Source organism: Gopherus evgoodei, chromosome 2, assembly GCF_007399415.2.
Source record: "Gopherus evgoodei ecotype Sinaloan lineage chromosome 2, rGopEvg1_v1.p, whole genome shotgun sequence".
NCBI classification, from domain to species: Eukaryota; Metazoa; Chordata; order Testudines; family Testudinidae; genus Gopherus; species Gopherus evgoodei.
Genome location: NC_044323.1, coordinates 225,699,004 through 225,726,982, shown reverse-complemented (window position 1 = coordinate 225,726,982; position 27,979 = coordinate 225,699,004). Strand labels below are relative to the sequence as shown.

The 27,979-nt window shown below is 40.3% G+C and overlaps 1 protein-coding gene across 1 annotated transcript in view; it reads left to right on the top strand.

Moving 5' to 3' along the window:
* The first annotated feature begins 6,183 nt into the window (after positions 1-6,183).
* The window catches only part of RB1CC1 (RB1 inducible coiled-coil 1), a 176,599-nt gene continuing 154,803 nt past the window's right edge, over positions 6,184-27,979 (top strand). The window contains 2 exon segments of the mRNA XM_030553083.1: positions 6,184-6,423; positions 27,222-27,342. The gene's annotated coding sequence lies outside the window, so the exon portion shown is untranslated.

The following is a 27,979-nucleotide window of genomic DNA, read 5'->3' as shown; positions in this document are numbered from 1 at the left end:
TGTTGCATCCTGTTTTACAAATATGCCAATATAAATTAGTATAAATACCAGTAAGCATTGCCTTTAATACAAGAAGTGCTACAAGTTAAACTTTTTCAGACAGGATTTTAAAAGAAAATGTCTAATTAGATGCTTCCATGCCAACCAGTCATAAGCCACCACACCCTGAGCAAGATGAAGAAATAATCCAGGAATAAACCAGATTAACCAGCTTTGCTGTCAATGTTTTATCATGAACTTTTTACAGAAATATATTGTTTTTTCAGAATCTCATGATGTTTTTATCACAAGTCCCCATATATACAGTACATGCTTGATTAAATGCTCTTCATACTGTCTACCACGTTACAGTTCTATTAATGCCTCTTTTTCCCATCTTGACACGTGACACTATGGGCAGGACAGGAAGTTTCTAATGAGATAGATTTAATTTGTGAGAACAAGACAGACATTAATGAAATCTTCACTTTCAGGTTTTGGAATTGTCAGCATTTCTCACTGTTTAAGCACTACATTGACAAGAGAAAGTGAGTGTTTGCTACCTACAAAGGGCCCTATGCTACCCTGTTTTCCATGGTGTGGAGCAGGAGTGAACAGAGTAAATGTGAAAAAATTGGATGGGGAGGGAAGCAGTTACCACAGCATGTTTTCCCATGAGTGTTTATTAGTTAGTAGTTTTCCATTTGTGCTTTTGTGAGAGGAAAGGTATGATATGCTTATAAAACTAAAAAACAGATGTCTTAATCGTCACTGATTCCAGCCATTTCTTACAGATGAACCCTATATCCAAGGTATCAGAGTTTCCAAAATATACTCATGTTTATATAGGCAGTCAGCTTTACAAAATTAGAGAACTGGGTAGTATTTACAGAGTTCTTTGATTCAGGTTCACTGAGCACTGGCTAAAAACATTGAGGAAGATGTTATACATCTACAGTAGGTATCATATTACTGACTTACTGTCTGGCATGATGTGTGTTGATGTAATACAGCAAAGATTAGTACATTTACTGGAAAAAGAGTGGTTAGTCTGAGTTCTGTTCCGTCCTGGAAGCCAGATATCTGGAACTACAGCAGGCCCCAGTCTTGCAAGCGACTAGGCAGATGGACTCCTGTGAGCAGCGGCCAATGTAAACACTCTCTTTTGGCCTGCTAATGGATAACCCTGACAGGCCGCAGGCTAACTAACCTTTAAATCAGTGACGGGCATTTTCAAAAAGGCTCTTAAGCACAATACTACAGGTGACTAAGCTGCAGTTCTCACGGGAGAATATTTAAAACCAAACACCAAGAAAATTCCGCATTTAAAAGTTGAGAAAAAAAACTGAGGTATATCAGGGCCACTGAAGGCAGGAAAGAAAAATAAACAGTCACAGGAGCTCTGGGCAGCTCTTCCTCTTGAAAGAAAGTTGGAGGATCAAATCTAGTTCTTAATCCAGTAAAATTTCTATTGCCATCAGTATGCTTAATAACTATGCACTTCATACTTAACTAGCTGAGCCATCTTATCCAGGGATACACAATGGCTCCAGGACTACATTTTCTGGCATATTCTGAACAGTACTGAACACACAGAGTGTGCTCAGTGAATAATAGATATAAGTACAATAATGATCGATTTTATGGACACATCGTAAATGACATTTCTGTTCTTTGTTCTGGAATTGGCCTGGATCAGGGTGGATTTGATTTAAACCACTAGTCAGGAAGACTCGATTTAATCATGGTTTTCTACATAAAAGTGCATTTTTGTTGGTTGTTATAACCTTAATATATATTCTTCACAACTCAGAGATAGATGTAAGTTTCAGTTTTAGAAGGTATACACTATATATTTTAAAACAGTGATTTATTTTGAAAACTTTTCAGATTAATTTTACAGCTATATCAGAAAATGAATAACTGTTTGGTTATTTCATTTACCAAAGGTAACAGAAGCAGATATTTATGGAGTCATTGGGAGGTGAACTATCATTAATATTTGGAGGATTTTCTTGCCATGCTGTATTAGGAGGAGAACATCACCAGACAGACATTTAAACTGTTGTATTTAACTAAACCAATAACATTAAGTATTCTGGATTTTCTTCAACAGCAACATATATTTTAATAAAACAAGCATATGTCCCTCACTTCTCACATTGATCTCCAGACTTCTCCTTGTCCAGATCTATTCCACCCCCAACAATCTTCTATTCATCAAACTTTTTGAAACTTTTCACTTTTAGAGAGAGTAAGGGATTGACTCTGTGTACACAAATTTGCAGAGAGACAATAGAGTTGCGGTCTGTTATATCAGGTAGAGGTGTATATAGAGGTGAGAAATATCGCGACCTGATATAACACAAATTCGAATATAATGTGGTAAAGCAGTACTCCGGGGGGGGTGGGGGGGAGGCTGCGCACTTTGGCAGATCAAAGCAAGTTCGATATAACACGGTTTCACTTATAACGCGGTAAGATTTTTTGGCTCCCAAGGACAGCATTATATCGGGGCAGAGGTGTATTATTTATTTATTCAAAAACATTTTTGCTGTTTACAAGCATGTTACCTATGGAGACACAAATCCACAGTTTGAGAACTGCAAAACTAAACATCTCTGATATGATCTTCTAGACTGAGCACTGAGTCCCATTGGGCAGATAGAAAGATTAACTTAAATAGTCTATATAGAAGCCTGTGGAACCCCATAAGATTGGGTCCCTAATCCACGAACTACTGTAACTCATTTACGAAACTTTTCTTAAACGTTACATGAATATATTGTCTCATACTATAGAATAAGAATTTATAATCCCTATTCCATGATGAGATATCTTTTGAGCTACAATGTATCTTATTTAAAACTATCTTTAGATTGCTTTTTGAGGAAAAAAAGTATTTTATCAAAAAAATCCAATTTAAATAAACATAATCTGATATTTTTGACTTTTAAAAAAAATAACTGATTTTTATCCACCCTGGCCTGGATACAGCTGAAACCCTAAACCTTTGAGGCATGAACACATCTAGTACTTTTATGACACTTTCTGATTCCTCCCTTTTCTCAAACTCAGAACAAAAATGACGACAAAATGGTTTTCAGTTAAAATGTAAAATTGCACAGCAGCTTTTAGTCTACAACCCAGCATGAGGGCAGAACCTACCACTCTTTGGGAGCAAAGTGATCTCCTCTCATCTGACTCATTCGCCATCCTTCCTGACCTCTGTGCTGCTTTTCATGTTGTTAATCATGACATCGATCCCAACCTCCTGGAACCATTTGCTAGAGTCTCAGAGAACTGGCCGCCATCTATCAGAAGCCTCTTTTGTTGCAGCATGCAGGAGAGAGAGAGGCTGGTATGCTGGATAGGGAGCTAGTCCTGAGACACCTGGGTTCTACTCCCCCCGTGGACTTCCTGTATGACCTCAGGCCAGTACCTTAAGGACATAATTTCAAAACCTTTTAGGCACCCAAATGTGCAGCTAGGCATCTAACTGCATTTACAAAGCACCTAACCTTCTAGACCAGGGGTGGGCAAACTTTTTGGCCTGAGGGCCGCACTGGGTATCAGAAATTGTATGGAGGGCCGTTAGTGGAGAACACCCACCCGACTGCCCCCCAGCTGTCCCATCCAACCCCTCCTTTTTTCCTGACTGCCCCCCCTCGAGACCCCTGCCCCATCCAACCACCCCTTCTCCCTGCCCCACCACCACCCCATCCAACCCACCCCTTCCTTCCTGATTGCCCCTCAGGACTCCTGTCTCCATTCAACCCCTGTTCCCTGCCCATTGACCATCCCCTATCCACACCCCTGCCCCCCTTCCCACCTCTCCGAACTCCCCTGCCCTCTATCCAATCCCCCTGCTCCCTACCCCCTTACCGCGCTGCCTGGAGCACCGGTGGCGCCACAGCCGTGCCGTCCAGCTGGAGCCAGCTGCACCACTGTGCAGCTCATAGCACTGGGTCAGGCCAGGCTCTGCAACTGCACTGCTCCAGGAGCTCACAGCCCCACCACCCAGAGCACTGCACTGGTGGTGCAGAGAGCTAAGGCTGCTGGGGAGGGGGAACAGCAGGCAGGGGCCGAGGGCTAGCCTTCCGGATCAGGAGATGGGCAGGAGGGTCCAGTGGGCCGATGTGGCCCGCGGGCCGTAGTTTGCCCACCTCTGTTCTAGGTGTTTTGAAAATCCCACTAGGTGTCTAAATACCTTTGAAAAACTGGCCCTTAGTCTGTGTGTGCCTCAGTGCCCCATCTGTGCAATGGGGATATCAGCACTACTCTACCTCAAATACACACATGCGATCACATACAGCCCTCAGCTAAAATCTCTCCAGCACATCACTGACGATCTACACCTTATCCTGGAAAACGATCCCTCAGTCTCACAGACCTTGGGAGGCAGGCCAGTCCTCGCTTAAAGACAGCCCCCCAACCTGAGGCAAATACTCACCAGCAACTACGCACCACACCACAGAAACACTAACCTAGGAACCAATCCCTGTAACAAACCTCGCTGCTTACTCTGTCCCCATATCTACTCTAGCGACACCATCAGAGGATCCAACCACAACAGCCACACCATCAGGGACTCATTCACCTGCACATCTACTAATGTTACATATGCCATCATGTGCCAGCAATGCCCTTCTGCCATGTACATTGGCCAAACCAGACAGTCTCTACCTAAAAGAATAAATGGTCACAAATTGGACATCAGGAATAGTAACATACAAAAGCCAAGCATCACAGGGGCAGCCGTGTTAGTCTGGATCTGTAAAAGCAGCAAAGAGTCCTGTTATGTCTGTTAGTCTATAAGGTGCCACAGGACTCTTTGCTGCTTACACAAAAGCCAGCAGGAGAACACTTCATTTTCCTGGACATTCTATAACAGATTTAAAAGTAGCCATACTTGAACAAAAAAACTTCAGAAACAGATTTAAAAGAGAAACTGCAGAACTAAAATACATTTGCAAATTTAACACCATTAATTTGGGCTGAATAGGGACTGGGAGTGGCTGGCTCACTACAAAAGCAGCTTTGCTTCTTCTGGAATTGACACCTCCTCATCAATTATTGGGAGTGGACTGCCTCCACCCTGACTGAATTGGCCCTGTCAACACTGGTTCTCCACTTGTGAGGTAACTCCCTTCTCTTCATGTGTCAATACAATAAGGCCTGCATCTGTAATTTTCACTCCATGCATATGAAGAAGTGGGTTTTTTATCCATGAAAGCTTATGCCCAAATAAAATCTGTTAGTCTTTAAGATGCCACTGGACTCCTTGCTTTTTTTTGTAGATACAGACTAACACGGCTATCCCAGATACTTGACTACATTTCACACTAATGCTGTGCTGTAGTTAAGAGCACCACCTGGGAGTTTCCACACCTCCAGAAAGGAACTGGGAGGAGGGGGGTCTCCCACCCCTCCCCTCAAATGGTGCCCCTGGCACAATAGGGGTAGAGGGGCCAGTCATGAGTGGCAGGTTGGGCTAGCTGCCCTTACGGTGTACGCACCGGCTTCAGGCAGGTTACTTGCCATGGATAGCCTGTGAGGCCACCAATTGCTGCCTGTGCCAGCTATCAAGTATGTCTACACAAGCTGGGAATCACGTGCTCAGCATCAACTGCAGACGTACCACTTAGTCCCAATCACGTACCATAGCTATGGAGGCCAGTAGAAAAGGGAACTGGTGTCACATAAGTTAATTCTAACTGAACATGCAAAATGGGGTAGGAGTGGCTGGCGCTTGGCCCTCAGACACACACCCACTCTTGTCTCTCCCCCTCCACGCTTCACTCACATACCCAGCTACCCCCGTGCGTAGGCCTCAGTCCCACCCCCCAGAGCCCCCCGGGCCTCAGTCCCACCCCCCCAGGCCCCCCACCGGGCCTCAGTCCCACCCCCCAGAGTCCCCCCCCCCCACCGGGCCTCAGTCCCACAATCAGCCTCTTGCCACAGCCCCCGGGGCTTGCTCACAAGCCCAGCTGCCCCTCTGCGTGGCGCTTCATTGCGCGCACATGCGCTCTCTCCCCTCAGCATCTCCGAGCCCAGCCACTTGCTCTTCAGCATCCGCCGGGGGCCCCCTCCCGTCAGCCTTCTCCTGCCTTCCGGCTCCGCTCTGTCCCGCTCTCGCCTCCTCTCTATGGTTCCCCTCCCGCTCCCGGCTTTCCCTTACCCAGCGTGCACTGCGCCGGAAGAGAGTGACGACAATAACAAACAGCGGCAGCGGCTGTGCCAGGAGAACGGTGGCGGGGCTCGAGCGGCGCCCGGAGTCCCCCACTCGCCCCCCGGGTCCGGCGCTTTCCCAAGCTCCCGAGGGAGCCCCCGACCGCGCTCTGCTGGCTGCGGCCGGAGCCCATCGGCCGGACCGAGCCTCAGTGAGGAGCCGCTGTTGCCGGTCACCGCAGGATGGTGCGCGGGGCCGCCTCGCCGCTGTGGGTGAGTGTCGCCCAGGGCGGGCGGGAGCGGGACCACGGAGCCCCCTCCTGACTGCTGAGGGGAAGGGGAGCCAGGTAGGAGCTACTGGGGGAGGCTGGCGGGGCCCTGCCCCCAGGGTGGGCGCGCCCCCTCCCCGCAGGCTGGTGGGGCGCGGGGTTGAGTGGCTCAATGGGCTGCGTGGGCCTGTCCCCAGCAGCGCGCCCGGTTGGCACCCGCTGGGCACAGCGGAGAAAGAGCGAGTGGGGGTAGAGGTGAGACCCCTCCCATGCCTCGGGGAACTGGGTCACTGTGACGATGGAGCGGGGGGGCTGCCCTCAGAGTGACTCGGGAAGTAGCGTCTCATTGGGGAGGGCTGGGGCCGCCCCTCACTCCTTGACAGAGCCTGTTTGTAAACAGCGCGAGCGGGCGGGGCTGAGCTCCCTGTTCCCTTCCCACCACTATCGGGAAGGGGATTCGCCCTGAAGTTATTACAGGGGATGACTCAGCCTGTCCATGCTTCTGTGCCCGCCTTTGACAACAGTCAAACCCTGTAAGAAGTATTAGGTCTGCGACAGTGCTGTATCTTCAGCTTTTGCTGTGGTCCAGTTTCTAGGAATCACATGTTATCTACTACTCTTTCACACTGGATTCTCCTTGTCATTGCTTCTTAAAAATACTTTCAAACTACACAGTGTAGACGCAAGTTGAATTTTATTTTTACCTTGTTTAGGGTTCATCTGCTGTGCTTTCTTGTGACTGTTACTACAAATGATTGGGAACTGATTTTGCAGAGTAATTTATTTTGTGGTTAGTGAGTAGTTGAGCACATTTGAAGTTAAAAAGGAATAATAAGTCAAATGTATTATTTTATGTTGACAATTGTAGAAATTTACAGATATTTCAGAATGTTAAAGTATTATATTTTGTAAGACAAATCTTTACATTAGACTTTATCATAGCACCCTGCTGTAAACCCCTTGCTAAAGTGTAGGATACAGCCATTGCTTATTGCCAGTCAAGGCCCTAATCCTGTGAACACTTGTGTACATGCTGAACTTTACTAGTAAAGTTAAGCACATGCTTAAGTAATTGCAGTATCAGGACAAACTGAACAGATTATTTTTTACACTAGCAATCTGCTCTTCTTTAATGTAATACTGTTGTTTTTATATTGAATTTTCATAGACACACTGATGTCTGACCTGAAAGTACCTTCTCTCCCTGTACTGGGCACTTATCAAATCCAGTGTATTATAAATTTCACCTTTTTCATATTAATTTCAACATTTTGATTTTTAAGTAAATTTTGCCTAGCAGTTAACAACTTTTGAGACTTTTTAATGGGAGATTTGAATGAACTATGCTGAGATCTGAACCCACTGAAGTAAATGCAGTTACAACACAGATAATTGATATATGTTTAAGACTTAAAAATCTGCTTGCCAGTGGCAGGTTAGGAAGTTTCCTTGAGGAGTGTGGGTGCCTAATTATGCTATTTATGCAGAATGTAAGCATTCATTTAAAAAACTGTTTACAATCCTTGCTGCTAACCTTCCAAATATGAATCAGTTATAAACTGATTTAGTGTGACTCTCGTCAGTCTGTAGACAAACTATGCCAGTGCGTTTCCTGCTTTTCATGTGCCTGCCTGGGAGAAGTAGAGCAGAATCTGGCCATGGAGCTCTTAATAAAGGAGGAGGAGGAGGATCTATAGTAGGTAGCTGGGAAGAGCAGAGTAACAGAAACACTTCCCTACCACTACACATACATGCACACACAGCAGCCAGGAAGCTTTAAGAGAAGGAAGGGGGGGGCAGTAAGGAGGCTGGAGAAGGGATAAAAATCTACTTCTTCCTTTCATTAGCTAGAAGTGGGTGGTGGAGCATAATATTTATCTGACAGCTATCACCCAGAAGCTGATATGAAAGAAGAATAGCACTCTGGTAGAAATTCCACTGCCCTCTTCTTTCCCACCAGCACTGGCATAGCAGATGGGCTAGGCTTCTCACCAGGTTATTACGCTAGATCTTGCTGGTTCAGCCCACCTGCATGTACCAGGTAACAAACCCTGAAGATCGATTAAGAATATTTAATAAATATAGCTCCTTTCTCCCCATCTCACTGTGCATACTGTGTCTTTCTGTGTACATCTTCTAGATTTTAAGCTTTCCAGGGTAGCGGCTGCTCTTGACAAACATATTATCTGCTCTTAAAATGCATAGAAGAGTTAGAGCATAAATCTTCTTTCAGTTTTCACTGCTGTTCTGGAGGAGCTGTCTCTAGAGAGGAGGCTGTTCTCCATGTCCATTCAGTGTTTAGCTTGTCTGCTGCAATTGCCATTAAATGGGTAAATTGAGATGTGAACACTTAAAAGTTAAATGAGTGGGTAGTGTTTGCTCATGTTAATCTCCAAACAGCCATCATATACTCTTGGTTCCTACCAAAAGGTGTTCAGACCTGTGATCTAGAAGTAAAACTGTATTAATAAAACTCATCTGTTCAATTTGAAAATATACAGGTTGAACTCAGTCTTTTTGGAAATGTGTTTTTGTTATACCATTTTGGTGTTCACCTTAGATGATCGGGTGAGCCATTTTTCATTTTAAAACTTTCTTTGGTACATGTTAGACATTTTTTTACACTGCTAGTGTGTGAATAAAGTGGAATTGAAAACAGATTGCATTTTCACTAGAAAACAGTATGGGATAGAAATGGAGATTGTTTCCAGAGTTGTTAGATACTGTTCTTATTTGATTAATTGGATAGTTGAGATGTCTTCCATTATCTTGGAAAAATCAAAGTAAAAACTTTTCCCACTATAAAGCTACTAAATTTTGTTGAACTATCAGATGCTTTGAGCACTTTGTGCAAGTCTCCACTGTTGGTGAAGGCTTGTCATGTATTTAAGTTAGTGGTAATTACATATGCTAAAAAAGAATATGCGGTAATGAAACAGGAAGGAAATGAGACATTTAAAAGGAGTACAATGCATAGTTTTTCATCCAGTCAGCCTATTTGGCATAAATGGAAGGGTGCATTTATACTTAGTGTTCTACGTGCTCTCTGTAGATTTCAAAACAGTTTACTAGCCTAATATCAGGGATGTTGAAGGAAGTTGTGGCACAGGGGAGTTAAGTGACTTGTCCAAGAGAACGTAGGAAGCCACTGGTGAAGCCTGGATTAGGATGCCTTATCTCCAACATTTTGAAGTACATTACACATGTAGATAAGTGCAGTATCACACCATGAGCATATTACACTAGTCTGATCTGCACTGACTATCTGTTGAGTTGTGTGTGGAATGTGGTTCAATACCAGCAACTTTATAAAGTCTTAAATGCCTGAGACCTACTTACTGAACTGGACTTTTTTGGTATTTAAAAGAAAAAGAAAATAAAGGGTGTGTTCCTGGAAAACATCTGGAGTGGTGACATGAGTTGCTACTGTGGTATAAGTTTTTTTTGTTTTTTTTTATATATATATATATATATAATATGTATATATTTTAATATTATGGTGGTGTCATAAACAGATAGTTAAGGGTTAATGTCTCTTTTACCTGTAAAGAGTTAACAAACAGGGAACCAAAAAAACACCTGACCAGAGGACCAATCAGGAAACAAGATGCTTTCAAATCTCGGTGGAGGGAAGCCTTTGTTTGTAGTTTTTGGGTTTTGCTTTGTTCTCTCTAAGCTCTGAGAGTGACCACACATACCTACAGGCTCTCTAATTTTTTGTTTCAATTTTGTAAGTACAAAAGTAGAAAGACAGTTTAGTCTTTTAAATTGTTTTTCTGTATTTGCAACTGTGTATCTGGCTGGTAGAGTTTTAATGTGTATTTGAGTGAAAGTATTTTAAATTGTATTTCTGCTGGAGAAAGCTTTCTTTCTGTTGTCTATAAGCTGAAAGACCCTGTAATATTTACTGTCTGAATTACAAAAATAACTTGTACTTTTTTTCCTTCTTTTTATTAAAAGTTTTGCTTTTTAAGACCTGTTTGATTTTTTTCCCCAGTTGAGGCTCAAGGGAATTGAGTCTGTACTCACCAGGGAATTGGTGGGGAGAAGGGAAGAATAAAATTCCTCTTTAGATTCACGGAGCTTGAATCTGTCTATTTCTCCTAGTGTACCAAGGGTGGAAAAGAGCTGGGAGGAAGAAAGAAGGGAGAAGGGAAATGGTTTATTCTCCTTTGTTGTAAGACTCAAGGAATTTGGGTCTTTGGGTCTCCAGGGAAGGTTTTGGGGGAGACCAGAGTCTATCAGGCGCTCTACCTAAGTCCTAATTGGTGGCAGCATATCAGATCTAAGTTGGTAATTAAGCTTAGGAAAATTCATGCTAGTACCCATATTTTGGACGCTAAGGTCCAGATTTGGGAATTATACTATGACAGGTGATCATGCTTTTCCCTAATGTGGAGCTCTAGTAATCAGATTCTGTCTTCCTTTTATGTATGTCTAGGAAGTTGCTTTTCTTTTGAGTGCAGTTACTGCAGCTGTCATCCACACCTTTGTTAACTGAAGGGTAGATTACTACAATGTATTCTATAGAAGACTTTATGTGAAATATATTGGGAAACTTAAATTGCTGCAAAATGCTATAGCCTCATTGTTAGTGGATGGTTTTAGAGTAGCAGCCGTGTTAGTCTGTATCTGCAAAAAGAACAAGAGTATTTGTGGCACCTTAGAGACTAACAAGTTTATTTTGGCAGGAGCTTTCTAAGGTGCCACAAATACTCTTGTTCTTATTGTTAGTGGAGTTTCCTGCCATTGGCCTGAGGTCTGGCTTTGTGATCTTCACTGACTCTGGATTCTGTGTAGAATGCAAGGTTTCTGGTATTGACCTATAAAGCCCTTAATGATCTCAGACCTACTTATACACAGGGAGAGGTGGTCTTAGATAATATTTCTACAGTTGTGATAAGCAGAGGTGCATGAGCTGGTATAAAAAAATAAAGAAAACAAAGTGTGGGAGGGAAGAAGATCGGTTGGAGAGGGTTTTCTGAGGGCCCTTTGACTTTGGAACTAGTTTTTCACTCTTGGGGGATAGGGGTACCCCATACAGGGGTGAAGGGGTACCTCTTGTGGGGTGAGTCCACTCCATGAATAAGTCCATTGGATTGTTCTTGACCTCAGGGCTCTATGGCCTAGCGGCCAGAGTCAATAGAGTTGCCCTGGATCTTAGGGCTGTCAGGCCTAGTGGCCTGTCACCTAGGATGATCTGGGCCCTCCCTACTCCACTGGGTTTCAGCCCAGGGCCCTAGCAGTGGCAGAGTGTTCCACCACTGAACTAGCAGGGCTCTGACCTAAACACAACTGGCTTCCCACAGGACTATAATTAGTCCTCCCTGTGCCACTTTTTACTATGTCTCTGGGAGTCATCGTTGAGGCATCATTGGGGTCTCCGGGCTTCTCGGTGGGTGCAGTCCCCAGTGCTCCTGGTCTCTCTCGGGTGTCTGCGTGCACTTGGTTTTGGCACCTCTGGCTTCCACGATCAGGGGTTCCAGCTGTTCCCGGGCTGGAGACAGCAGAGATCATCCTTCCTCCTCGGCAGTCAGCCCAGACTGAGCTGGGCTGCTCTCTCTTATAGAAGTCCTTCATCTTGGGCATGCCCAGTAGAAATGTGGGGGAGTGGCTTGCTCAGCTCATAGCGAGGACTTAACTCTTCCCTGTCCAGTGGCGGGTGAGTTCACTCCATCACATGTAATAATGCAAATGTGGTGATTTTTATGGTTTTGCAAAGCCATATCTCTTCCTTGGTTTATTGAAGGACACAGGGAAAAGTTATGACAAGGGCTGGTGATGGACAAAGAGTATTGTTTCAGTCTTTAAACTGCTTCTGCGTTTTTCTTTTTTTTGCTGGTGTGTTCAGATGAAACTCACATTGTTATGAGGAGGGAATTTTTGTCATTGTGTTTTTAAAGGATCTAAAGCGTTCTTAGTATGAAGCAATAGGTACTGTCTTTTATATAAATTGAAATAAATACACCTCTACCTTGATATAACGCTGTCCTCAAGAGCCAAAAAATCTGACTGCATTATAGGTGAAACCATGTTATATCGAACTTGCTTTGATCCACCAGAGTGCACAACCCCGCACTCCCGGAGCACTGCTTTACTGCGTTATATCCAAATTCATGTTATATCAGTTCGTGTTATATCGAGGTAGAGGTGTACATCAAATCAAACTGAAGAAATACTTTTTAAGTAGTGATCAGCGAAGTTTGAAGAAGCAAATGAAACTAACATTTGATTTCCCGGTCCTTGACTAAAGTAAAGGCTTGTATAGTACAGCTAAAATACAAACTTAGCTCAGAATTGACGATACTGTTTTCAGATAGTTTTATGCAAATAATGGTAGAACTGAGGTACAATTTCATATGCTGAATTCTAGAACAACTGCCTCAAATCCTTGTGGAGATAAACTAACACTTTATATGCTTACCTAATTGGTTTGTTCATGTTATCCAGCATTTGTATAAGGTTTCATTTTGTTTTTCGTAAATTATGTATTCACTCTATAGGAGTTTTCATCCACATGGGATGACTTACTCTTGATATTGATTGTGAAGCATGTGTCACCTGTCTGCCAGTGGCCCTAAATATTAGGAAGTGGTTCAAGACAAAGTTTCTCCATATTATTCTTTGTGAACATAGTGTTACTTCTTTCTCAACTCTTGATGTATCTGTTAAATTACGTGGATGCAAACTTGTTGATTTTTAGTGTAATTTAGGGACAACCAGAAAAGTAGCTCCTTTGTAAACTTCGGGTAAGTTTCAATCTCTCTTGTGGGGTGGAGGTGGGAAGGAGGTGACAAGAAATGTGGCATACTAATATTACTGTCACCTTCACTCTTCTCTCGCAATGAACCTGATTTTTAAGCAACCTTTTGACTTCCTTCCTGCCTTATTAGAAGCAACACAGCTCTCGCAGCAATGATATGGCCGTGGGAAATTGAGTAGAATTTTTTTGTCATCATTGTCTATTCGTTCTACAGCCAAAACACTTCTGTTCAACTGTGAAACTGTGTGGTTCCTGCTACTGTCTCTGTTCTGTTATAGCGTGCAGTCCAATGAGACATATTGATCGTGCCATGGATAAGTACTTCAGGTGTAGAACACTATATACCATCTTAAATTGCCATCCCTATTTATTTTGGTGAAAGAAAAGTATTTAGATGGTTCTCCTTTTCTGTCATGGCAACTATTTGGGATTAATGGAATTACTCATCTTGATGTTGTAGTGTGCATTTTAAAAATAGATTTACAGTTAATTAAATCTTGTTTAAGTCTTTAAACACTTTATATTTGTATATGAGTGAACATGAAAAACTACAGTAATTTATTGCAGTGCCTGTCAGTTGTCCTAACATAGGTTGACTTAGTTGTGTGGTGTAGACCAGTGCTTCTCAAAGCTAGTCTGCCGCTTGTTCAGGGAAAGCCTCTGGCGGTCCGGGCCAATTTGTTTACCTACTGTGTCTGCAGGTTTGGCCGATCACGGCTCCCACTGGCTACGGTTCGCTGCTCCAGGCCAATGGGGGCTGCAGGAAGTGGCGTGGGCTGAGAGATGTGCTGGCTGCCCTTCCGGCAGCCCCCGTTGGCCTGGAGCAGCGAATCGCGGCCATTGGGAGCCGCGATCAGCCGAACCTGCGGACACAGCAGGTAAACAACGGGCCCGGACCACCAGGGGCTTTCTCTGCACAAGTGGCGGAATGGCTTTGTAATGCTTTACATAAAAGACGGGTGCAGGTGAATATATTCCAAAAAATATTGATGCCTTTAATGAATTGGAGTATAGATTGCTATTGTGTGCAGAAGTCACAATTTCAGTTTTGTTTTACTTAATCTGTATGTCTCCCTTGTTTTGTTATGTTCATTTTTATTATTTCACAATCTTATTTGCAGACTTCTCATACATTTGTTATGCTTAATTGTCAGTCTAATCACTATTCTGCTCATAAACTCAGATTTGTTCGGATCTTGTAATAGTTGGATTGGGTACTTCAGATGTGATACATTCTGATTGAAGGGGGTCTCTTAATTTAGGGAAGTAAATGGCAATTTTGGTCAAAACAGGGACACTGTCTGTCAGCTAAAAATTCACATTCCAGTTTGAATTTTTTTGCCTACTGATGGTAGTCTTAAATGGAAGCTATCAGATTTTTTGTCATATTTATTTTTTTACTGAATTTGTACTGTCATATACCAGGACCCCATTGTTCTAAGTGCTTTACAAACACAGAACAAAAATGGTTTACTTTCGCATTTGACATCACTTTTTATTACCATGTTCACCGTTTCCCTTGTATAGTTAGTTGCTTCTGATTTTGTGAGTCTTTCACACAGCAACTGTGGAGGAAAATAACATTTTCTAAAAAAGGACAATATGACTATAAAACCAAACCAAAACATTCCTTGTGAAGAATTAGGGACAAGTGTAGTATCTGCAGCTGAAATTGACTCGATTTTTAGTTGACAATGTCCCTGTAATGGATGTCAGTAGCTCCTTAGCTATTTTTAAGCTACCTGAAACTAGATGTATTTTAAAATAATAAAAAAAACTCAGCACTTGTAAACTTGTGTGTGTTTTGAGGTCCAGTGAGGTTGAAGAATACTAAATTCCTTGCTTCAATTTTTAGGTGTCTCCATAGAGTACTGCTATCATGCAAGCCAATATTTGTGACTGACTCTAGTGTGATAAACCTGAGGTATATGATATGGAATAATGTACTTCTGTAAAGAGCTATGGGTGATGCTTAACTTGATGTATATACTAAAAGTTCATGAGTCTCCATGGGATTTATACATACTGATAGTATTTTTAAATCTTGTTCCTTTACTTTCTCTGCCATCTGCAGTGCTTCTATTCTTGGATAATCAAGTGAAGTTTATTAAATATCATTCTTTGAAGTTTTCTAGTGCTTCAGGGCAAGTCATTTAGTAAATTGTGCCTGATTGTCAGAATGCAGAAATGTAGCAAAGGAAGAAAACAGTCTTAAAAGTAACACTCCAAGCGACCCTGAATTCAAACCACATTTTAAGCAGCCCTTAATTATCAGGGGATCTTAGACTGTGAATTAGATAGACTCTGGAGATTTTAAAGAAAATTAACGTAAAGACTAGTGCTATGGAGTTAACTGTCTGTGCTATGGTTATTCACTAGGATTTAAATGATGCCATCTTTTGTCCCCTTCTAGTAATTTTCACCTACTTTCGTAGCTAACTTCAAGTGTCAAAGTCAAGATGTACTTGAACTCCTATTTTTTGTTCCTTGCAGAACCATTTGCAAACTTTCGGACCAGAGTCTATAAGTTGTAATTCTTTTCCAAAGAGTTTGTTTCCACATGCAGTACCTCTCCATCAGTGGGTAGTGTGTTAATTATTTCAACTAAGCCATCTGCAGCAACACATACTGGAATATACCACTCTTTACAGCAAGAAGTTAGGAACCTCAGTTTGTCATTGGAGAGAAAAGGGTGTATATTTTGGCAGTGCTTCTGAGGTGATAAAAAAAAAAGTGTGGTTAAAAAAACAAAATGCTCCATCAGCCAGCTGTGAATCAAAGCTCATACCCACACAGGAGAGGAAACTGCTTATTTCTATGATTAAGAAGGGTAAAGTAATTGAAAGGGAAAGAACATAATTGGAGCAGGGAGTGTTTCTCAGTGATTAAAACACATCAGAAATCCAACCTGGGTTTACTTCCTGACTAATGTGGAGTCACCTTTTAGTAACCATTTACTTCTGTGCCTGTTTCCTCAGTTAAGAAGTTTATCTGACAAAAGATGTGTATTTGAATTATTTTAGTGTCTAATTCTAAAAGACTAGCATCCACAAGCTCACAAATGGGATTGGCTCACATTCTTTTACCAAAGATAGATAATCTGTCTGATTTTAGTTTTGTCATCATATTTCTATAAAACTATGAATATTAAAAATACTGTCCAAAATAAGCATATGCAATGTTAACTAGAATGTTGGAGCATAAAACTCCAGGTATCACTTCAAAGAGTAGCTATACAGTCAAAAACAGAATGGCTACAGAAAGAAGATACAAGTAGGATATTTAAACTCTAGGACAGTCAAGCTGTTCATCATCATCATCATTATGGCAAATCCCAAAGGACATGACCCCCTTGCAAATTGAGTGAGTGATCTCTGACAAGGTGCTTAAAGGTAGTCTAGTTGTATATCTGGTTTATATCCATCAATGGCAATCTTGATGCCCCTGTGATAGCCAACCACATATCAACATTCCTTGGTACACAGGTTTGGCATTCATTGGTCTTCCATTCGAATGATATGTTCATCCCAAGAAAGCTGCTGAAACTGAATCAGTGCTGAAGGATGTGATTCCTGTGTTCGACTTCAAATATCCTAATAGCTGATCTTGTCCGGCCACTTGATATGAAGCAGTTGATGAAGACAGTGGGATTCAAAAACATCAGTCCAGTATTCTTCAGCTTTCCTCAGTGCCTACATTTCACTTTTATGCAATGGAGTTGGTATAACTTGATTTATAGTGCCTCAGCTTTGTAGCAAACTTCATGTAATGACATTACCACAAAGGCTGGTGAAGGGCCCAAAATATGACAGCTGCTGCTGCTATATGCATGTTCAGATCTTTTGAGCATCCTCAAATTCCAGTGTCCATGACACTGCTCAAATACTTGAGCTGCCACGTGTTTGATGTCCTGTCCAGACAGATTAATACTGTGCTGGTTGTGATATGGAGCTGAAGCAGGGGTAGGTAACCTATGGCATGAGTGCTGAAGGCAGCACGCGAACTGATTTTTCAGTGGCACTCATGCTACTCGGGTCCTGGCCACCGGTCCAGGGGGCTCTACATTTTAATTTAATTTTAAATGAAGCTTTTTAAACATTTTAAAAACCTTATTTACTTTATATACAACAATAGTTTAGTTATATATTATAGACTTATAGAAAGAGACCTTCTAAAACTGTTAACATGTATGACTGGCACACAAAACCTTAAATTAGAGTGAATAAATGAAGACTCAGCACACCACTTCTGAAAGGTTGCCGACCCCTGAGCTGGAGACTGCTTTATGGTAATGACATGACACTTTGTTTTATCTGGCTGAATAACCAGTCTAAGGCATGATGCTTTTGCTCAACCAGAATGGCCGTAAGCTGCAGTAATATACTGAACTGAGCCAACAAGACAATGTCATTGGGGTATCAAGATATCGAAACAGAATGATGTTCACTTGAATGCTTCTGACAGCCTCCTCAAGTTTATCCATCAACTAATCAGTGCTGATGTTGAATAGTGATGTTAACAGAAACAGCTTTTACACACCCCTGTGGAGTCTGGGTGAATAATAAACAATAATACAAATGATATTTCAAATAATACAGCATACCTCTAGACAAAAACAGTATTCAGTCAAGTGAAAAATCAGCAGACAGATACAAAAGAATCGAAAGAAACTGAAGAGAATGTTGTCATAGACTTCAGTGAAATCAGTTTTAGCACTATGCTAAGCTCTTAAAACCTGTCACAGCTGTTCAGTTTTTATTTTTTAAATAAGTGACACTTTAATTTCTTTGACATCAGTACTTTAACAGAAATGGCAAATTGGAATTTAGCCTTTTAGGGGGAGAGGGTGCATGCATTCAGCAGGTAGGGAGGGAACTTATTTTGAAACAGAGGGAAATAACTGGCTGAAGTACCTAAAGGCCCCATCAATTTAATAGCAAAAGGGAAAGAAAAAAATAAACGTTTTTTCTATGAAAGAAAACTACTTACAGATAAGCCAGGTTGCCAGCAGGTTAAATATACTGCAGAAAAATTCTAATAGTATATTCAGGTACCTGAAGTACAGAAAGCTAGTGTAGTTTTGACTTTTGGAAGAGTCAAAGGGCTAACTTTGACTGTTCCAGTATAATAGGCTGCCCTTTAGGCTTCCTGCCTTGGAGCATAGTAAAGGGAATGCAGTGAATAAAAGTTAAGCCTCAGAACTAAAATGTGTTTATATACATTTCGAGTTATACACATACACATAATTACAGTGTGAAGCAACACACAAAATCCTATTTGAAATTACTTTTTTTGCTAGAATTTTTGGTGTAGGTTTTGCCTAAGATTGTGGAGATTCTTTATTTTACTGTGCCACCAACAACTTAGAAATTACCCTTCCATGCACAGTACTTTCTCTGCTGTTCAGGCATAGTCATTTTCAATTTACTGCTGCTATACTGTTTTTGTGACCCAGTCGCTGCATACTCAGTCACTATACTTTGATGCTTCTACAGAGGAGAGAAGAAAAGTGTGTTTTCATCTAGTCCTGTATTGCACTTACATTTATATTTACAGTTCTAGAGCAGGAGTAAAGGATCACATCATTGTCTCTATCTGCAGGTCTCTCTCATTGAAGGTTGAGGTGAAGCTTTAGAAACTTAAAACAGTGATTGCACTGGGAGCTTCAGCCAGTGTTCTCACAGAATAGGGTTCCCCTCCAAGTAAAGTGAAGGAAGATATATAGATCTCAAAAAATTCTCACCAAAGGACAGCATAAAACTATGCAGAAGACTATACTTTCATGCACTGCCAGTATTTCCTGTTTCCCAGAGAGGATTGTCTTGGAACATTAAATAAACCCAACTCCCTTACCTTTATAGAGTAAAGTCTGAATGGTGTATCCTGTGCCATTAAGGTACTTTCTTAAGTAGCACACAATTTGGTATTTTATAAAACTGCATACACTTCCATATATTTAGGCTTGGAAGGATTAGATTTTTGTTGATAAATGTTGATTTCACCTTCTGCACACACTGATGAAAAATATTTCCATTTGTGGTAATTGATGTGTATGGATAGGCAAATTAAGAAAAATGGTACTTTAGAAGTATTAGAGTCTAAAGATCTATAATTCTCATGTTTTGACATGGGATGCTGATCACTTGTGTGTTAATGGTTGTAAAACGTTAATGTTTTGAATCTCAACATCTGCTGTCATTAAAGAATTGTTTGACACTCCCTCAATGGTCAAAATTTAAATAGATAAAAACTTAAAAATAAACATTGATATTATCCATCAGCTTTATAAAGAAATAAAAATAGAATTCTGCCAAGCCTATATATATATTATTAGTATATTGCACTGATGACACACAATGGGCATGTTAATAAAAAGCTGTTGACATGAAACAGGGCAGAATGATTTACCAGGGTTGTGAGGTCAGTCCTTGAGGGGGCCACTTAGGGATCTGGGGCAAAATCAGTACTTGGTCCTGCTAGTGAAGGCAGGGGGCTGGACTCGGTGACCCTTCGGGGTCCCTTCCAGTTCTCGGAGATAGATATATCTCCATTATTTATTTATATATTTTTATAAATCAGCACACAGGAAACATTGATTAAATAACTAATCTTGTTTTGCATTTGTACTTTTTAGTTACTTTCCTTGAGAGAGTGGTTATCCTTGGTGGGTTTAAAAATGTTATTGATTGACAACTAAATAAAGCCATTATACTAAATTTGTTGCTTCTTTTTGATAACCAGGAGTATTCCCTTTTATTTAAGCACTTAGGTAGCTTAACATACATTTATTCAAATTTTTATATTTTACATTTTTTATTATGTTGAAAGTGATGAATGCTGCATTTTTTATTTACTGATGATTGACTTCTGGTTTGTGTCAGGCTCTCTAAGATAACCTCTCCAAGTCCTTGAGAGAGACTTGGAGACAAGGTTGAGGTACAAGTTGGAGGAAAATATAGGAGAGGAGTAACATGACTTTAGGAAGGGAGGGAGTTCTAAAAAGATGCAATATTTGCAAGGAGACAAGTTTGAAAGAATGATAAATGAAGGGTATAATTAACATTTATTGATCTTGAGAACGCAAGACTTGCTATCATGGGAGCTGGTTTTTGGATTATTGAGATTGATGGGGGAGGGAGATTTCAAGTGGAGATAATAATAGAGGAGCTGTTCTGAGGGTCAACAGCTATGATAACGGCATATGGAATTTCAAAGAGTCTTGAGGTGATTGTGGATTTGAGACATGGCAGTGTGCTGAGTCCATTTCTCTTCATCCTAGTTTAGGAGTTAATTTAGTAAGAGAATGAAGCCTGTGGGGGAGAGAGAAAACTGGTGTATGCTGATAATCTGACCCTTCTGATTGACAACAAAGAGGAACAAGTAATTATCAGAGGGGACATCTGTATTTGAAGACCATAGTTTGAAGATAACACACAGAAAAGGGAAGTTATGAAACTAGTAAAGGTGGAAGAAGAGCTGTTGTTTGGCGTTTCTGGAGAGATGCTGAATCTGAAGAAAGAATTTGTGTACCTGGGAGGTACACTTAGTGCCATTGCAGAGAGATCTGGGAATTGAAAAGAAGAACCAAGTGTGCATCAGCAGCTGTGAAAAAGGTGTCAGGAGTACTGTAGAACCAGCAATTAAAGTAACATACTGAAAGGAGAAGCTTATATTGAAGGGGTGGCCAAATTATTGGCCTTCTGAGCCACATAAAATAATCTTCAGAAGTTCGAGAGCTGGAGTACACTGCTGAGGGGATCTGGGGCTCAGGGCTTCAGCCCCACTCCTGCTGAAGCCCCACGCCTCGGCAGGTGCACCCCGAGACCCTCTTCCCCACTGGACAGAAGCTCCTACCCCACCACCCCACTGCAAGGCAGAGGTCCAAAGCTCCCTTCACCCCAGTCTGATAGTTGGAGAATGGGCTTGCGAGCCTGTCATAAACAGATAGCTAAGGGTTAATGTTCTTTTACCTGTAAAGGGTTAACACAGGGAACCAAACACCTGACCAGAGGACCAATCAGGAAACAAGACTTTTTCAAATCTGGGTGGAGGGAAGTTTTGGGTGTGAGTTCGTTGTTCTTTGTCTTGGGTCTGTTCCTTCTCTCGGCTCTGAGAGTGATTTTTCTATCTCCAGGCTTTCTAATCTTCTATTTCCAAGCTGTAAGTACAAGGATAGTAAGACAATAGGTTTATATTGTTTTATTTGTATTTACATGTGTGTAGTTGCTGGAATGTATTAAATTGTATTCTTTTGGAATAAGGCTGTTTATTCATTTTTCTTTTAAGCAATTGACCCTGTATATTGTCACCTTAATACAGAGACTATTTTTAATGTCTTTTTCTTTCTTTTTATATAAAGCTTTCTTTTTAAGACCTGTTGGAGTTTTTCTTTAGTGGGGACTCCAGGGAATTGAGTCTGCAGCTCACCAGGGAATTGATGGGAGGAAGAAGTCAGGGGGAAAATCTCTTTGTGTTAGATTTACTAAGCCTGACTTTGCATACCCTCTGGGTGAGGGGGAAGAGAGATTAGATCTCTCGGTACTTGTGTTTCCAGGACTGGAAGCAGGGAATCTCCTAGGGTCGTCCAGGGAGGGGAGCCTGGGAGGAAGTAACAAGGAAACAAGGGGAGGGGATTATTTCCCTTTGTTGTAAGACTCAAGGCATCTGAGTCTGGGTGTCCCCCAGGGAAGGTTTTGGGGAGACCACAGAGCTAGGCACTGTAATTCCTAGCTGGTGGCAGCAATACCCGGTCCAAGCTGGTGACTAAGCTTGGAGGTTTTCATGCTAACACCCATATTTTGGACGCTAAGGTCCAGATCTGGGAATAAATGTTATGACAGAGCCACACTTTAATAGTAAAAGAGCCACATGTGTTTTGTGAGCCAGAATTTGGTCACCCCTGTTATATTACGTTTTTGTCCCTGCCTGCTATGTGGTTTGTAAACAGTGGGTCATACGGAGACAGAAGAAAAGATGCAGGTAGTAAAATATATACTGAGGAGAATGGCAGTCAAGTGGAGGGTAGACAGATTGCATGGAAGATATTAAAAGGAAGGTGAAGCTGGGGTTCTAGGTGATGATAGGCTGAAGAGCACGTGTTTGAGGTGGGCTGGATTTGTAATAAGAGTGGGAGAAGAATGACCAGCAAAGAAAGCATGGGAGGAAGAGGGTAGTAAGAGAAGATGTGGAAGCCCAAGGGTACAAAGCCTCCATGAAGAGAAGATTGAAGAGAAAAGGAATTATCCACAAAAAGTCCAAAATCTTTCTTGAGTTGTAAAAGCTAATTTAGATCCTATCAATTTGTATGTACAGTTGGAATTGTTTTCCAATGTACATTACTTTGCATTTATCAGCATTGAATTTCATCTGCCATTTTGTTGCCCAGTCATCTAGTTTAGTGAGATCCTTTAATCTTCACAGTGAACTTAACTATCTTGAGTAATTTTATACCACCTGAACATTTTGCACTGTACTGTTTATCCCTTTTTCCAGATCATTGATGCATATGTTGACCAGCACTGGACCTAGTACAGATCCGTGGGGGATACCACCATTTTTTACCTATCTCCGTTCTGAAAACTGACCATTTATTCCTACCCTTGCCAGAAGATGTTGTGAAGGCCAAGACTATAACAGGATTCAAAAAAGAACTAGATAAATTCATGGAGTTATAGGTTCATCAATGGCTATTAAACAGGATGGACAGGGATGTTGTCCCTAGCCTCTGTTTGCCAGAAGCTGGGAATGGGCGACGGGATGGATCACTTAATGATTACCTGTTCTTTTAATTCCCTTTGGGGCACCTGGCATTGACCACTGTTGGAAGTAGATGGACCTTTGATCTGACCCAGTATGGCCATTCTTATGTTCTTATGTATCATTTTGTTTCCCATCTCTTACCATTCCTCTTATCCTATGATTGCTTGATTTGCTTAAGAGCCTTTGATGGGAGACCTTTTCCAAGATTTCTAAAGTATGCTATATCCACGGGATCACCCTTGTCCGCATGTTTGTTTACCCTTTCAAAGAATTCTAGTAGATTGACAATGCATGATTTCATTTTACAAAAGCCGTGTAGACTCATTCCCCTACAAATGATGTTCAGATATATGTCTGCTAATTCTGTTCTTTACAATTGTTTCAACCAATTTGCCTGATACTGAATTTAGGCTTACCAGCCTATAATTGCTAGGATCGCCTCTGGAACCTTTTTTTAAAAATTAGTGTCATGTCAACTATCCTCCAGTCTTCTGCTACAGAAGCTGATTTAAGCAGTAGGTTACATAACACAGTTAGGAGTTCTGCAGTTTCATATGTAAGTTCCTTCAGAACTCTTGGATGAATACCATCTGGTCCTGGGGACTTTACTGCTTAATTTATGTATTTTGTTCCAAATACCTCAGTCTGTAACAGTTCCTCAGATTTGTCACCTAAAAAAAATAGCTCATGTATGGGAATCTCCCTCACATCCTCTGCACTGAACACCAAGGCCAGGAATTCATTTAACTTCTCTACAATGGCAGTATCTTCCTTAAGTGCTCCTTTTATCACCTTTGTCCTCTACTAGCCCCACTGATTGGCAGGCTTCTTGCTTCCGATATACTTAAAAAAAAATTTGCTGTTAATTTTTGAGGTTTTGGCTTGCCTGATTATACCTTTACACTTGATTTGCCACAGTTTATGCTTCTATCTATTTTCCTTAGTAGGATTTTACTTCCAAATTTTAAAGATGCATTTTTGCTTCTAATCACTTCTTTTACTTTGTTTAGCCATAGTGGCAGTTTTTTGAGCTCTTACTATGTTTTTCATTTGGGGGTATACATTTAATTTGAACCTCTGTTATGGTATTTCTAGAAAGATTCCATGCAGTTTGCAGGCATTTCATTATAATGACTGTTTTTGTTTAATTTCTGTTTAACTAGCTTCCTCATTTTTGTGTAATACCCCTTTCTGAAGTTCACTGCTACTGTGTTGGGCTTCCTTGGTGTCGTTCTCCCCTCCCCCCATAAGGCTATTCAATTAAATTATAGTATGGTTACTATTACCAACCGGTTCAGCTATATTCCACTGCTTGCACCAGATCGTGTGTTCCTTTTAAAACTTGGCTGCAAACATGTACTGCTTAATATTTTATTAAATTAATTTAAATTATTGTAATAGATTACAGTAAATTTAGACAATAACATAGATTATCATCATTTAATATATTAAAATAAGTTTGTTTTAAAAAACCCTGTATTTAAATTTAAATAAAAATAAAATAATCTGTTTTTTAATCAATTTTTATCCACTCTGAAATGCATAAGTACAAAAGCAGAGTTAGTTGCTATGGCAACATCTAACTTTAAGTTTAATGACACTTGTAAATTAAATCTCAGCCTTAAAGGAGCCCTGACAACTTGAGTTTTAGCTTAACATATTTTAAAAAGCTCCTAAACACTCTAAAACTAATAATAATCCAGTGTACATAGTTGTATTTAAACACACTTACTCTCTACAGAATTTGAAACTCAAATTTTTGGTTGTACCAAGAGCCTCTAGCTTAGATAACGAAGTAAACAAAGCATAAAGTGAAACCCTGCATTTCTGAATTTTCACTTTGAATAAACCAGGGGTCGGCAACTTTTCAGAAGTGGTGTGCCGAGTCTTCATTCATTCACTCTAATTTAAGGTTTCGCGTTCTAGTAATACATTTTAACATTTTTAGAAGGTCTCTTTCTAAAGTCTATATATATAACTAAACTATTGTTGTTGTAAAGTAAATAAGGTTTTTAAAATATTTAAGAAGCTTCATTTAAAATTGAATTAAATGCAGAGCCCCTGGGCACTATGAGTGCCACTGAAAATCTGCTCGCGTGCCACAGGTTGCCTACCCCTGCAATAAACTAAGGTCTTAGCAACATAAAATTGTTAACTTTTCATTTAATTTTCATGTTTATAATGTCATTTAAACTGATTATAGTAATTATTCTTTACTGTTATTACATTGGCAGAGGAAAGAGAAGGAAGGTGGACCTAAGTATAGAATGTTTTGTTTGTTTTTTGTCATGCTCTGCCCATTCACCTTTCCTGTCTGCAAAGAACCCTTTTGCAAATCAGCAGGGGATCAGAAACACGATTTTATTTTTAAAAAGGAAATTTGTATGTGCTTTTTAAAATGTTGGGCTATAAAAAACTTGAATTATTTGAAATGTATCAACTAAAAAAAAATCATGTTGGCAGTGCGCCTTTAAAGCTGAACTATGGGACTTCGTATTTGTTTCTCTCTCCATTATCCAGAAGGGCAGTAATCCAGTTTCAGCTCATGAGCCTGGCAATCATTTGTAGTCTGAAAGGATGGTTCAGGCAAAATCAAGACAATGGAACATGGAGATTCTGCACATATAGCACAAATGCACCAAAAAGTTACTTCAGTACCATTTACATGTTAAATCAAGCTTGGAATGCTAAGAAAGCCATAGTTCTATAGAGTTGTTACAGAAAAATTGGTATTGTATGCCTGTCAGGAGGCTTTTATATCGGCCAGTTTTTATGGATGCAAAAGAGGTTTGGTTTTGTTAGGTGCAGTGCTTAAATTTTTCCAGGACTGAGCCCTGGCACCTCGAGGCTTTGTCAGTTCATATCCCTGACACTTCTGGGTTTGCTGCATCAGTTATGAATGTTAAAAAAAAATTGCTTGAGCCCCCAGCACCTTTTTCATTATAAATTAAGCACTGGTTGGTTGGGTGGTTTTTGTTTTGTTTTGTTTTCAGTAAGCAATTTTGAGCTAAGTCAGTTAACTTTCCAATGAAATTAATAAGCTTTAAAGAACTCTGTGACAATACAGTTAACTGCATCTCATTAATCATCTCCAAAATTGCCTCAGCTTTTCACAGTTGCTACTAAATGAAAAAATAATCTGCATCGTGTAATATTTTGAGAAGCTAAACAGATTTAATAATTGGACTTCAAATTCACCACACAAAATAGTGAAAATGTTATGCAGGAGATCAAAATATAAATGTTTGGTTAATTTGTGTTTGACTTTTTTTTATTTTTTAGATGCTGTGTTCTTTTACTTGTACTGATTTGGGTAACTTTTAAATTTTTTTTAATCCTTTTGTTTTTATTTATGTTTTTCTATCTTGTGTCTGCTATAGCAAGTGTTGTGTTTAAATTGTAGCTTGGCCAACAAGCTAAATGGCATGATTTATAACTATTGTATTTTGTCTGGTAATACAAATTCCCATCTTGTATCTTAAAGATCTCATTTATAGAACTCTCCTGATCACAAGTTAGGTCTTGACTGTCCTGTGCCTTCAGTATCTGGTCATAGCCCCCGTTCTGTTTTTGTCTTTCCACTTTGTGTTTGTCCCTTCATTTCTTTCTTTTCTGTCTCACCCTTCTCTCTGTCACACCTGTTGTATCTCTTCTGCTCATAGGAGTGCTACTATAAAGGAAAAAGGTAGGCAGTCAGCACTAACAGTAAAGGTGAATTCAATTTTTAAAAACACTGTGTTTATTCTGTGTAGTGATTTTTTTTTTAAGCCTGAGAGTGCCAATTTAAGTATTTTAAGATAATGTAGTGAAGCAGTACTACTAGAAGAAATACTTTCGTATTTTATATTTAAAATTTAACCACCGGTTCTCAGTTTCTTTAGACTATTTCCCATTTCCTTACTTGTGGAAGAATCCCTTGGATATTGAGTTCTCTGCCCCTTCTGTATCTGAGCTATAATTTGGTGGTGGTTTTTTTGTCTCAAGTTTAATTAAGTAGGTCTAGCATATGTAACTGAATTTTTGGTTTTACATCAATTGACTAATCTTAAGTTAGTCTAACTCTCGTTGTAGTTACTGAAAAAGTTTGTCGAAAGTGTAATACTTAAAACAAATATTAAGCAAAATGCACAAAATTAGAGTAATTAAATGTTCTTTATAACATAGATGCATCAGTTTGCTCCTGTGAGGTGCAGCGCTGGCAATAAAAGCTTCTTCATCGTTCAGTTTTACCAAGCATTCTGTGAATATTCCTAATTACATTCTGTATCTTTTGTTTTCAGGTCTTTTACTATCACTTTGAACAGTCATGCCATTCTGTTGCCAAAATCAACTGAAGCAAATGTGCACCTTATTATCCTGCCATGTTTTAAAGAAGGTGGTAACTCTGTATAGCTCCAGAAGGTAATCCTTTTTTTCCCTAGAAGTGGGTACAATTTTTAAGTTAAGTCTACTACATGGTGATGTGTGACAGTTATCCTATAGATTGGCATATTTTTGGTTTGATCTTGGCAGTGATTTTGGTTTTTTTTTTTTGTAAATATAAAAAATGGCTATATTAGCTTTATCATTAAGAATTATGAAAGAATTCTGAGGATGAAATTACCCCTGCGTACAGGGGGCAGCACAAAGTTTTTGGCCCACTTACAAGTGAGTGCCTCTTAAATCTGCAAAATAGGACTTTTCTTCCACATAAGCATTGAAGGAGCCTTGTACTAACCCTCTGCATAGGGATGAATTTCATCCTAAGAGAATAGATGATGTTTAGCACCATTAGCTTTCTCCATACTGAAACATCAAAGGATAACAAATCATACTTAATTCCCGCTGGGTTTGTTTGAGTGTTTTGTCTAGCAAGTTTGTGTTTGTGTGGTTTATAGAAACTGTTTTGTATATTCTCCATCACTGAGATTCAAATATAGTCATCGTGAAAACAACTTATTGTGATAACTTGTTTATAGGCACTGAATTATAATTGTTGTATTTTTAAGAGTTGGAATTATAGCAATGATTGCTAGTCCAGTCTTCAGATTCCACCAGA